Source organism: Macrobrachium nipponense, chromosome 34, assembly GCF_015104395.2.
Source record: "Macrobrachium nipponense isolate FS-2020 chromosome 34, ASM1510439v2, whole genome shotgun sequence".
NCBI classification, from domain to species: Eukaryota; Metazoa; Arthropoda; class Malacostraca; order Decapoda; family Palaemonidae; genus Macrobrachium; species Macrobrachium nipponense.
The window spans coordinates 31,420,572-31,434,193 of record NC_061095.1 but is presented as its reverse complement, the minus strand read 5'-3'; positions in this window follow the sequence as shown (position 1 = coordinate 31,434,193).

Below are 13,622 nucleotides of genomic sequence, written 5' to 3'. Positions count from 1 at the left end.
ACGATTTCAGTTCTAATGTTGAAAAGCGAATCGGACCAAAATCCAAAGTGCACAAAACAAATAAAAACAATTCTCTAGCAGACGCAGCTCACCATCTCTGGGCCTTGTTGTTTCGTGGCAGAGGGGAAATATCAGATTAGTAGAAATAATCCATCTTCCTTCCGAAGGCGGTTGATGCTGCTAATTTTTCCACCGGTTCCAAAAACGGAAACGCGTAAAGCTGGCACAGGACAGCAGCTGCTGCAGAGCACCAGTCAGGACGAGCGGCTGGGTCAAATCCGGTCACGAAAACAGAGAAAAAGGGTTGTCATAACAATGGGGTTCGAGCGATGATAAAAGTGAAGGTCCGCTGTTTTGGGTGGGCAGATGCTTTGTCAATAATAATAATAATAATAATAATAATAATAATATAATAATAATAATAATAATAATAACTCAGTAACATTTACAAGTGCAGTCTATGGAGATGTCACATTTAAACTAATTATTCCATTGTTACACGAACGAACAACAACAAGTAGTGGCAAACCAGATGAAGTTATTGTTTTGCACTGTTTGTTGCCAAAAACAGCTATTTTGCGCTACTTGGTATGGTCACGGTTACTTACTACTTACTACTAAGTTTCAAACAGTCATGTAAATATTGCAAGACAAATTTCCTTAACTTATTTGAGAAATTATAAATTTCTTACTCAAAGCTTTTGGCAATTAAATTTACTTAAAAAATTATCAGTACATAAAATTTCTTAAGCAAAAATATACTTAAGATCCGTCTTTAAATTTGTCGTCATAAGAGCTGCTCATATAATTCTGAATATATTTTGGTTGTACGGAAACAGCATTTACATATCCCAGACGATTCCGATCAGGAAGGTGCGGGGGAAACAACAGAACGAGATAAACAAATGGGAGGGTATTTTGGAGGGAGAAAGAGTAGGGTTAAGAGGAGGAAGTGGAGGACACGTGCCTTATTCATGAAAGATTTGTCCGTGGGTAATATTAGCATCGATTTTTGTTCCCAGCAGAGGTAAACTGCGTAAACACTTCTCTTTCTGTCCGGTCACTGATTACCTGACATTTTGTCATCATACCTTATTAACTATAACTTATTGCCTCGCTGGTATTTGATGCTGAGGACACTGCAAAGTAAGATGCTTTTACTTAATCTTCGCATTACAGTTTGAACTGGAGCTTTTACTCATGAAGGTGCCGTTGTCTTTTCCCGTTTGTCTTCTTTTGATCTGTTAGAGATATTTGTGCGCTTGTACACCACTCCAGAAAGGTATTCAGTCAGAGGAGCTTGACATCACCACCACTTGGTTTTGTAACGGCTGTAAAAAAAATCAACTGATGCTCTATTTCAGTACTTACATCTAGCCATGCTTCCTTAAGGACCCTACTGAACCTTGTTTCGTTTCCATTGACATTTTTACACTTGATTGCCCTACTTCCTTTTGGATCTCCTTTGCAAATTGAATGTTGACTTTTGATAAGATTGCTCAGTCTATGTTACCGTGAATAACACTACGTTTGTAACTGTTCCATTACCTGGTGATGCGCTACAGACTCCTCTTCTAACACCTCTTTTTCCGTTTTCATAATTGCCCATCTTCAAATTTATTCCTACCTGTGAGTTATATGGATGAGTTTACACAAAGCAATAATTTCCCTCTTCCCCTCCTTTTGAGCCTTTTGTGACTCTTAAGGAACTCTTTGAGACGTACTGAACATTGGTACAAGTAGCACGTTTAACTGATATTGACAAAATCCAGTGAGTTTCATGATACCAAGAAACAGTTCTACTCCATTCTATCCGGCACTGTTCCGGTTTTCATCGTAATTATCTGGATTTGCCGAAAGCTGTGTCCAAATGACTTTAAGAATCTTTTGAATGAAGACAGGCAGGGTCACGCACAAAAGTTCAAGAAATTTCTTTAATTTTACTAGGGCTATTATTCATAATGAGCTAATATTCTTATGGAACAACCAGACTGGTGATAAATTTGCCCAGAAATTTCGAGATAGAAGTGAATGTATGAGGCTCGGTACGCTACTGATGAGCCCTCTGTGTAGGCATTTGAAAGGGTTAAAATTGTGGAAGTTATCTGCAAAGGAATCCACGACTCAGCAGTTCAAGCGTGAATGTTCAGTGACCTTTCTTCTTCTTTTCTAGGACAGTATCAGGCTGGCTTACTTTATCCTTTGTCAAGGCATTTCTCTATTCTTAGCCTTCAGAGAGAGAAAGCTGGACTAACTCTACTTCTCTTGGTAAGCATCACTGTCAATTTGTTAACAGTAATGGTTAGAAACATACAACTTATGCTTGTTGCTTATTGCTTATGTATAGTATGTTTTATCATGGCGAAAATATAGCACATAATTTCCTGCGCTGGAATAATCTTAACGAATATTAACGAATAATATTTACTTAACATTTCTATGTGCTCTTCACGGAAGGAAGATACGACCTACGTTGTACAATGTACGGCTTACTGTTGGCTCGGATAATGGTTCAATGCAGCGACTCTTTGTCCCTCAGGTGCATCACTTTCGGCCTTTTACGTTCCACCAGTTTCCTTTGGTGCATCATTTGACAGTCAAACGTCTATGGCTATAGTTTGTTCTACTGTCCTTTCATCTCATAATAACGTTACCTTCGTGCCAGCACTCTACAATCAATGGGTTTATACTTGTCCTAATCTATTTGCTCTTAAATAAACACCTTACTCACATGGATTTACGTACTGTTATGGACACTATGAAATCATTCAAATAAAAAAAATAATGACTGTTATTCATTACTGGCGTTTCATTCCAGGAAAGATATAAGTTTAGGTAATTAAAAACAAGTAGATACATTTAAACCTCTTCATACTTGATTGGCAGACCTCAATAACATCTCTCTATCTTATAATGAATGGCACTTTTCCATTTGTAGTTCAGAGAAAAATTTTGGGAGGTATTAAAAAAAACTAATAATAAAATTCAAGAGTAGAGTAACCTTTCCTATGACCAGTTCAGAGACGTCGGGTGAACGGGGAAATCCACTTCATCAATTTACATTATAATAAGAGCGGTGGATTCATTTATAAGATGATATTGTGTCGGTGGCCAGGAAATTGGGTACGTCGGAGATATTTGACTGAGGACAGTAATGACAGGTTTCGTATATTTCACGGAGACTCATTGAATACTCATCATTCGAGATTAATAACTGTAGTGCGAGAATCCTTGAATTAATTTGACTTTCATCATTGAAAACCATTGGTTCGTCGTTCTTTCCATGATACTAGATGTGACTCCTATGAGAAGCATCGTCGATTATCCTTCATCTTTCATATAGCATTTCATTCATTATGTTTCAGACAATCATTTCTTTAAATTGGGCTTTCATTTCGTTATTTGTGTGGAATAATCGATTTCGGAGTAATGCAATCCTTGCTTATCGACGAAATAACATCATCTGATACACTGTTGTCTTGATATTCACCTAATTGTTTATTCAAGATGTGAATTTTTTAATATCTCATTGATGTGGTAAAGACACTGCGAGATATTCTTAATATTTCTTAAATTGTTTTCATATTAGTTTTGAATTAAATTATATTTTCAGACTTTTTCACCTATCACTTCAGATAGATATCCGTCTAGTTTATCTACTATGATATATGCGATCTCTCTCTCTCTCTCTCTCTCTCTCTCTCTCTCTCTCTCTCTCTCTCTCTCTCTCTCTCGTGAAAACAAGCACATATCTAATCTGCGCTTGAGATAAAGAAGGGAGTTTTAAAATCCAGCTTCCTGCTTGAGTAATATTCTTCCTGTGCAATGTAACGCAGTTCTTTGACCTACACCACAGCCCTTCCCACAGCTTTGCCTCCCAAACAGGCAGAAATTATGCCCAATTTTAGAGAGAAGACAAAAGTGAAATACACAGGAGCAATATTTCGAGGGAAACGTGTAGCGAAGACCGGGAAAAGAAGGTAAAGTGGAAGACAAGCCTTCCTTTTCATCCACACGCTATCCTAAGCAACGAGTCAGTTGCTTTGATGTGTTTGCTTCAACTGTTTGTGCTGAAAGCTCCTTCCTCTGCCAAGCCTTTCAGCTCCAAACCCTCCTTCGCTTCATCACACTATCTAATCCTTGGCCTTTACTCTTGGCTCCTATGATGCCGAGATAGAGTGCTTGGCCAGGCTAAATGGCCTTATTCAATCAAGGCTTTAATAAAAAACAAGAAGTTATGAAAACAATGGAGCTTAACTGCAAGGGAAGTTATAGATTTGCCTCTTGATGGTAAGGTGAGAATTCCAAAGCATGGAAGTAGAGGAGAAAAAACATTATGGAAAAAAGTAATTCCACATTTCCACATAGAACACAGAAACAGCGGAGACAGTTAAAATTATAGACGTCGTCTAAAAGTAAACTTAAACATCGCATTCCAATGGGAAAATTCATTGAATCACTCAACGTTGTAGGCTATGGAGGAATAATCGTATTCCTCCAAGGTTGTCGTGACCAAGAATGACTCGAGTGCTAAAATCTGATATATGTTAGACCAAGTCAAATAATTTAGTAAGCGCCCAAAAGCATGAATCTCCTAGTGCCCTTGCTTTGAATTTTCCTCCTTTTTTTAAAATAATCTTTCCTTCGGCTATCTACGGATCCTTTTATAAGTGACGATGAGTAATTGATAAAATTTTGACAATGCATTATCTGCCTCATATTACAAAATAGCCCTTATTCTTGATCTCATAATTCATACTGGACATAGATGATCTTAAATTTTAAAATCAGTAACGAGTCTTAGTACCAGACCTAACTGAAGCTTCCACTTTCTTCATTCCCTTCCGGAAGAGAACTCCTGAGATTGCTTATTTATTGGCTACAGTATCACAAGTGGCCGTTGCATCCTTCTGCCATTTACAACTATTTATTTATCATAACCCTCATTACGGTTTCCCTTATCGGGATAATCCTCGCCATTAATTCTCCGCAGACAGGATGTTGTCTACAAAGTTCAATAAACCCCTAGAACTCTCTGTCTGCCGACGTGGCTGTCACGGTTCCCTTTCAGCACCTAGTTGAAACTGAAGTAAGTCTTAAGATCAAGCCATAGACATGGAGGCTTCGGGCCACCTGAGATCAAACGGAAGCCACGAACCTGGCAACGGCAGGTTACGAGCTGATCGGTTGGAGACCGGTCGGACTCCGGCCCACACTTTTGGTGGGGGGGGGTCGGAGGAGAACAACATAAGACAGTGAGTTTTACTTCCGGTTCAGATGACCTGATCAGGCAATCGTATGGTCTATGGGGCTCCTTAACACATGCTTCTCCTTCATAGATGAATTATATTTTATAATAAACATTCTCAGCACCCCACACACCTCATCTCTATTAACTCTATTATGAGCATTTCTGCATCCATGTTTGACACATATGGCTTTCCCTTAACTCTTAGGATATATTGTTTGCAAACAGTTTCCAAACTGTTTGCAAACAATGTTTCCTATCCAGACCTCAGTTTTCAGCAGGATGCTTGTCGGTGCAGTAGCCTCTGTATTTACTTGGCTATTTTAATGCACTCGAGGAGGATAAGAAAAAGAAATAGAGATCTTGAGCAAGGCTTTAGAAAAAGGAGCCTGTCATGCTGACTTGCTTCTGGCGGGATTGAAAATAGATACGTAATATAAGCAAGTACATTATTACGTATACGTACATACATACACACATACACACACACACACACACACACACACACACACATATATATAATATATATATATTATTATATATATATATATATATATACTATATCAGTATATATATATATATACATACATATATATATGTGTGTGTGTGTGTGTGTGTGTATGTATATGTGTATATATATATATATATATATTATATAATATATATATATATATATATAATATATACATTATACATGTGTATATATACATATACACACAGAAACACTAAATGTTTTCCATTCTGGATGGAAAACAAATATGCTGTAAAAAGTTAGCAAACAGCTCGCAAACTGTTTACGAACTGTTTGCAAACTGTTTGCAAACAGTTTACAAACTTTGTTTGCAAACAATGTTCCCTAGTGTGGAGAGGCCTTTAGACTTCTCACAAAACCTCTTTCATAACAGGTAATTAATCCACCCAACTAAAACTAAACCGTTCTCCAAATTTCAGCCTTTCTGTCAATTCTGTTTCTGTGTCAATCAAATACTTGCACTAAGAATATTATGCTTTTACAATTCTCAATAATCCAAGGACTTCAGGCAGCATCTCTCCATCTGTATCTTTCATTTTGATATTAATTTACTCGTTACCCTCTGTCTAAATTCAGTTCCTCATTGCAAGAGTTCTTTTGTGTTGCCCTTTCTTCTGGATTAACTTATCCAACCTTCTGTATAACTGCCCATGAAAATCTGTCCCGTCAAACAGTATCTTTTCACTGTTCTTGTCCTTTTACATCTACAGTTTATTATTTATTATAATTTCAGTAGATGAAACCTAGTATTCACATGGAACAAGCACACAGGCGCCATTAACTCGAAATTCAAGCTTCCAAAGAATATTGGTTTTAACCTCCCACCGCAGACCCCACACTGCAGCAGTAAATGATTTTCATCGGCCTGGGGGGATGGGGTGGGCGTGAACCCGCGACAACTGAGGGACATGCCACGGCACTAACCACTTTACCTCATTTATGAATTTGGCAAAATCATCCACTGGTGTATCTTTAATCCTAGCTCACATTTTCTTCCATTTTATCTTTATTTTCTACTATTACTTCTTTATTAACCGGTGCTCGTATTACCTACGTTGACAGACATTCCAGCTACTCCTCATCTCTCACGGCATCAGCCATCAACTCGCTATTCTAGCTCCTGCGTCAGTATATAGCGTGTGTGTGCGCGAGTGTGTACATTCATATTCACATCCACAGGCAAATTATCTGCAGTGTCATTTCCTGTAGACTCCTTCCAAACTAAACTAATTAATGTACGTTTTAATCATACATCATTAAAAAAAGAAGTTTCCCAACCCTTGTTCTTCACAGGCAAAGCTTGTCCCAGGTCTTTCCCGTTAAAGTGCGACGTTCCTCTAATTAAGATAATGAGGAATAAACAATAGAGAGTTTAAGGCAAGAAGGGCCGGTAAAGAGAGTCGTTATTTGCTCAAAGCTTAAGGAATGTGGTAGAGTTTTGGTCCAGCCAAGCGCAGAAATAAGTCGTCATTTCATGGAAGATGGGAATGGGGTAGTTTTCTTCATACTACTTCAGAGAATCGTTATTTCCCGAAATGTGGGGCATGGGAAATTTTTCCTCAAGAAATATATAGTTATTATATTTGTGAAGCACGGGGAAATGGATACTTTTAGTTTTCTGTAAAAGAAAACTATTAAGATAGCTTTTTGTCTGTCCGTCCGCCCTCAAATCTTAAAAATTACAGAGGCTAGAGGGCTACAAATTGGTACGTTGATCATCAAATATACCAAATGGGATCCCTATACCCTCAGTATTTTTTTTCGTTATTTTACTTAAGGTTAAAGTTAGCCATGATCGTGCGCCTGGCACTGCTATTGGTGCCAACAACATAAATCACCAAAGATGGGGGAAATTTTGCTAGTCGAAAGACACAAAAGGTTTTTATTTTCGAAAAGTCCGTATTGCTTGTGAACTGAGGGACTAGAGAAAATTTTGCCGAAAGAGTCGTTATTTTTTTAATGTTCAGAGAATAAGATCATTTTGTTTCAGTCTTCCGAAAAAGCGTTATTTTTTTTCCAATCCAAGAGAAAACTCAGTCGCTAAGAAAGCCGTTCTTTCATGAAAGCAGAGGAAACTATGTGACTTGTGTTACAGGATCTTCAGAAAATCCATTTTTTTTATAATGGATATGAATGGAATATCAAGGCAGACCCGAGTAGACACAAGCAATACGGGCTATGGAAACCCTGCGCTTGTGTACATTCTGGAGGGGTCATATTGGCATCATTTGTGTTCTGGAAAGACAGGGCATGAATCCCAAGGGTTCCACAAACCCCTACTTGCACACAGGACTTCCTAAAAGGCGTTCTTTTTACACATACAATAAATTGTACAATCGTTTTCACAAGCTAATTTAGCTAGACGCGTGATTCATATCACCATGATGCTGTAGGGTTTCACCTAATTATTTTTTTTCCGGTGAGATGCGCCTACTGAAGCAAGATGAAGTTCAAGAGGGTGGACAGCTACGTTAGAAGAGACTAACTGGAACGGATGAAAAACAATGCTGCTATGGCTGAAGAGGAGCTACGAAAGTCCCTAATTACTGCTTACTGTGAGCCACACTTGATGCACAGTAGGTGTCACGCTCTAAGGGTCAACTCTTCCTGTAGGCCTTTCCTTCCTTTAAATCGTGTATAGAACTTAACCTTTTTGTGTTGTAAATGGACTATTAAAATCATAAAGGAAAACACTAATAGTCGTTCTTCATGAGAATTCCGGAATATTCCTCACTTCGATTTTTGAGTAATTATTTATGAATTTATGAGTATATGCATTCACACGCATATATATGGTATATATACATACATACATACATACATACACACAAACACACACGCACACACACACACACACACACACACACACACACACACATATATATATATATATATATATATATATATATATATATATATATATATATATATATATATATATGAAGTAATCAAAGTCCACAATTATGTAAAATGTGTATTAAAAATACATAAAAGACGAGAGCTTTCGTCTACTTGATCAGTAGACCTCATCTGCCGTACTGATTTTTCTTTTCAAAAAATATATACAAAAAAGTTACGAAGGACAGGCAGGACTCTGGAAACGTCTCCAAGGGAAATAACAAAACAAACCACCATCTCAATCATGTTATTCCTCGTTCAAAATGTCTGGCCAAAGACGAGCCGATCGTCGTGGTTGAACTACCTCCTCTGTGTGTTCGACTGTTCCCTTGTCCAAAACTTCTGCATCGGCACCTGCAATGGGGGTTCTTCCTTCCAATGCCTGGGCAGGAGAAAGAGAGGCAACCTGGGCAGTAGGAGTGGTGCAAACAACGTATGTTCTAATATTTACAGTTTTAAGAACCAAATAATTTAAAAATGCATCCTCTTGGGTAAATGATTTGTTAAAATCAAATACGTTTGAAATATTAATAAGAGCCCCTTCAACTACTCTGCGTCTACTTGCGTTATTATCTTTGTAAATTACTCTCGCTCCTTCCCCGTCAATTACATGCCCTAACTCTAACGTATGTCTGGCAACTGAACTATATTTCGATCCCAACCTACATGATCGCTTATGTTCCTCTAATCTTATACCTAATCCCCTGCCAGATTCCCCATAATAACACTTATTGCAATCTTTACACGGTACCACATAAACCCCAACGTCATCTTTCCTTTCTTTTTCCTGATTCCTAATCAACTTTGATTTTAACGAGGTATTATACCTAAAAGTTAAATCCAACCTATTTTCCCTATTCTGTTTTAATAAATGTTGCACCCTTTCCAAACTATGATGATAAGGAAGCGGAATACACTGACTACTTTTGAATTCTTATTTCCCGGTCTCTGGATTATAAAAGTTTTTCTAGCCTTGGTAAACGCTTGGTCAATAAAATATTTTGGGTATCCCAGTCTCGTGAAAACCTCTCTTATATGTTTCATTTCCTTGTCTATGTACTGTGGATCACAAATCCGAAGCCCTCTCGTTACCATGTTGACGATTACATTAAACTTTATACGTTGGCTATGGTATGAATAAAAATGAATGTACATTTCTGCGTTGGTGTCTTTTCTGTATACACTAAATGTAAAGTTAAAAGTAACAGGGTCATGTTGAACCAGAACGTCCAGAAATGGCAAATTATTGTCGACCTCAAATTCAACTGAAAAGTTAATGGATGGCATCAAGTTATTAACAAATTCTAAAAAACGATTAAACTGTCTGAATATTCCTGATTGTTAGGTAAAAAAAGAAGAGCTCAATTTCAGTAGACAGTTGACGTGTTAGATTAAAATGTTCTTTATTCATTCCTCTTAGCAAAAGATTATCCCTCACTCCCTCGGAAGTGGCGTGGGTTCTGGCCCATGCTAATCTCCCTCTTCTCGCCTTACCAAAAATCCGGGAAATATTTATTTTAATCCCGGACATATCATCAGAAATCCTCAGCACATGGCCGCAAAGTACCGGGCTTAGTCCGCTGGATACGGATGAGAAGGGCTCTAGTAAAAGTGCCTCTCATTTTGTTACACCATACTAAATTTGCTTATCAATTATTTGAATTACGTTTGTTGCACTGTTAATATATTCAAATTTCATCAGAAGTCAGTCAACAGGTAATCTTACGAATGTTTATTAATAGTTTTTATCAAATCCTATCCGTAGAAAGAGCTTGCTTGAAGGCAAAGTAGCCTAACCTATCCTATAGCGGATAGGTATCACGTGACCACGAGCTAGCGATCAGATTCCAAGGTAGATGACATGTCATCGTGAATACCAGCCTATCAGATTACAGAAACGGTGTCACGTGATCTGAAGTACAGCGTTGTGTAGCCTCTGTGTCGGGATAATGTTAAGCAATTGTTATTTATACCATAGATTATGTGTACTAAATACTATATGCCTTCATTTTCAAGTTTAATTGTTTTCTTCACTTACATAGTTTCATTACAGTGTCTGTACCCAGAGGAGAGTGAACTAGCTGGGACAAAACAATGCAAATAATGAGCTGCACTGTTTTTGCTTAGCTGGAAGACTTGGCCTTAGCAGTATGAACCTTATTCCATTAAAATTTTCCTGACGGGCGCTAAATTATTTTCAGTTTGTTAGAATGAGCCTTTTTCCAGTTATACATATACCACCGGTGTATTTTTAGTTTGCTAATTTTTTGTTTGTGGGAAAACAAGAAAAGTCATCGCCTCTCATCGCCAAAGAAAAATATCCCCAGTGTTTTTCCTTAAAAGCTTTGGGCTTAAAGGACAAATTTTTTCCAGTTATACAAATATCACTGGTGTATTTTTAGTTTGCTCATTTTTTTGTTTGTAGGAAAACAAGTTCACTGCCTCTCATCGTTCAAAGAAAAACATCCCCAGTGTTTTTCCTTAAAGGCTTTGGGCTTAAAGGACAAACTTTTTCTTCATTAACGACTGGTATTCCGCGGACCACACATGACTCTCTGTACGACATCGGCTTCACCTTACGAGGCCAGAGGTTAGCTGGCCTCTAGGTCAAGTCACGTGTCACGCCGGAAGGTGAGCTGCGGTAAAGTAGGGGTGACCACTGGATCACACGCGTCGATGATTCCCTCGGTGTGTTCTCGGGCACATTCAGCTCTCTTCGTGAATTCTGCCCATGAGAGCGCGCTCTGATTTATACGACTAGCAGGCAACATACTCTCTGCCTCTATTTTCTTCCTCTAATATAGGCCATACACTTAGGGAGAAATCTATTTGGAGATGAGCTTGATACCTTTATCATTTTAGGTAATGACTCACCTCTGACAATTAAATATATCATTCAGCACCGCAGAACAAACCTAGATAATTCAGAGCCTAGGAACTTCCAACAAAATTGAGTTCTAATTAAGCCCAAGAAAGCAGAGTACGACTCTTGCAAAATAATTCCTTTTTTCAGTCTCATTTGCAATCAGTGGCGTAACTATACTCGTTTTTTCCATCTGTCCACCTGCCTGTGGTGTTTGCGCATGGTAACACTGCGTCCCGGGCTTTGGATAGTTACATTCAGCTTACATTCAACAATAATAACAATATCCTATTTCGAATATTAACGGTGTAATTTGCATACAGTAAATTATTAAAACGCTTTTCAGTTGCAAATGTATACCCAGATATCCTGTTATTTACCTAAAACTTACACATAGCGTAACTATCTAAAGCCAGGGACGCAGTGTTACCATACGCAAACACCACAGGCGGGTGGACAGATGGAAAAAAACAGAGTATAGTGTTAGTAGAGCCCAGAGATTACTCGGAAAGTGCCGCCTCATTCCTGTGCTAAGAAGTAGTACTAAAGTGGTGTTTGGAGCCTTAACATCTCAATCATTTTATTGATTTCGCAAAGCTAAAACAAAAACAACACAGCAGATTTACAAGGAAAAAGATGCCATAGTGACCCCCACGGACAGTGCCGCCCGGAACAGATCGCCCCCAAACCACCCCCCTTAACCCCCTTAATTAGCCAGTTGATTGCATTCTTATTCATTCTTTTTATTGCGAATCTGTGGAACAGTCTTCATGGGAGTGATATGGATGCTGGTGCTCGGGACTTCTTCAGCAGTCTGTAATTTTAAATCAAATTCCCTTCCATCAATGACTTCATAATTCTAGTCTTATATATCAGTTGAGATGACATTGTATACATGGTATTTATTTCTTTATCGAATTACCCTAATAATTTCTCTCTTGTGTATTTTCTCTTAAACTATTATGAAAAAGTGCAAGAGTCGTGATGTATGAGTGAAGTACAATTGCCGTTTCAAGCTATAGAAAATAAAAACTTTTGGTTAAAGAAGTCGTAAGTGCTCGTTACTCAATCGACAAGAATTTGGCCACCACCCCTATTTCACCATCAATGTTGTCTACTGGGAGCGGAGCGGAGTAGCAAGATGGCAGAAAACGTGCTCACGGGAAACATTCCTTCTATGCTGAAGCATAAACTCGAATATCAGTTCGGATAGTTAATTAGCCAAATGCGGTTAAATAATTTCGAAACCAGTGAGAGTTTCATTTCAAGCTTGTTATTCCTTTAGCGGTGAATAGGTTGGCTTTTGAAAGTAGAGGATTAAAGATTCAAGCTGAAACCGGAAAGAACACCAGAACACGCCACAGTTTTACATAAAGGTAGTCGGTTGATCTTCTTATTATTTATCGATAGACTAATTAATCCTTAAAGGGCGAGGGGTTGATATATATGTATATGTATATGTGTATAGTATGTATAATATATATATATATATATATATATATATATATATATATAGAATCTATATACCGATTCACTAACCAATTTGAAACTTAGATGCTGATAAGATGGAAAGAGGCCGCCAAGTTTACTTATAGTGCCATTCCTAATGGCTTTAAATTTTTAACCATGAACTGCTTTTGTGTGCACATAACTTTGTTTGTTGCATACCTTAAATACCGGATGTTAGCATCATTAAGAGATCTGTCATTCAAACAAGCTGTCATCAGTCATCTTGTGAAATGAATTTTTCCTAACGAGAAGCTGGTGAGGAACTTTAGGTCGGCCGAGGTCAGCCGGGTCACTTCTTATCACAGAGAGAGAGAAAGAGAGAGAGAGAGAGTGAAGGGGAGGGGGGGGTGGGGGGGAATGGTTAGGTGAGAAGTGGAAGTTATAACATTATTGCCTTAGAAATTTTAACCCAAAACCAACAACTTTCCAAGGCTCTCAAGTGCGTATATGCTCACACACGCACACACACAGGAGAGGAGAGAAAGCGAGAACGTTTCCAATAAAATAGCAAACATCATTAGCTTTACCTTTCAAGCCTGTTCTAAAAAATTCCCTCGGCCACTGACCTTTTT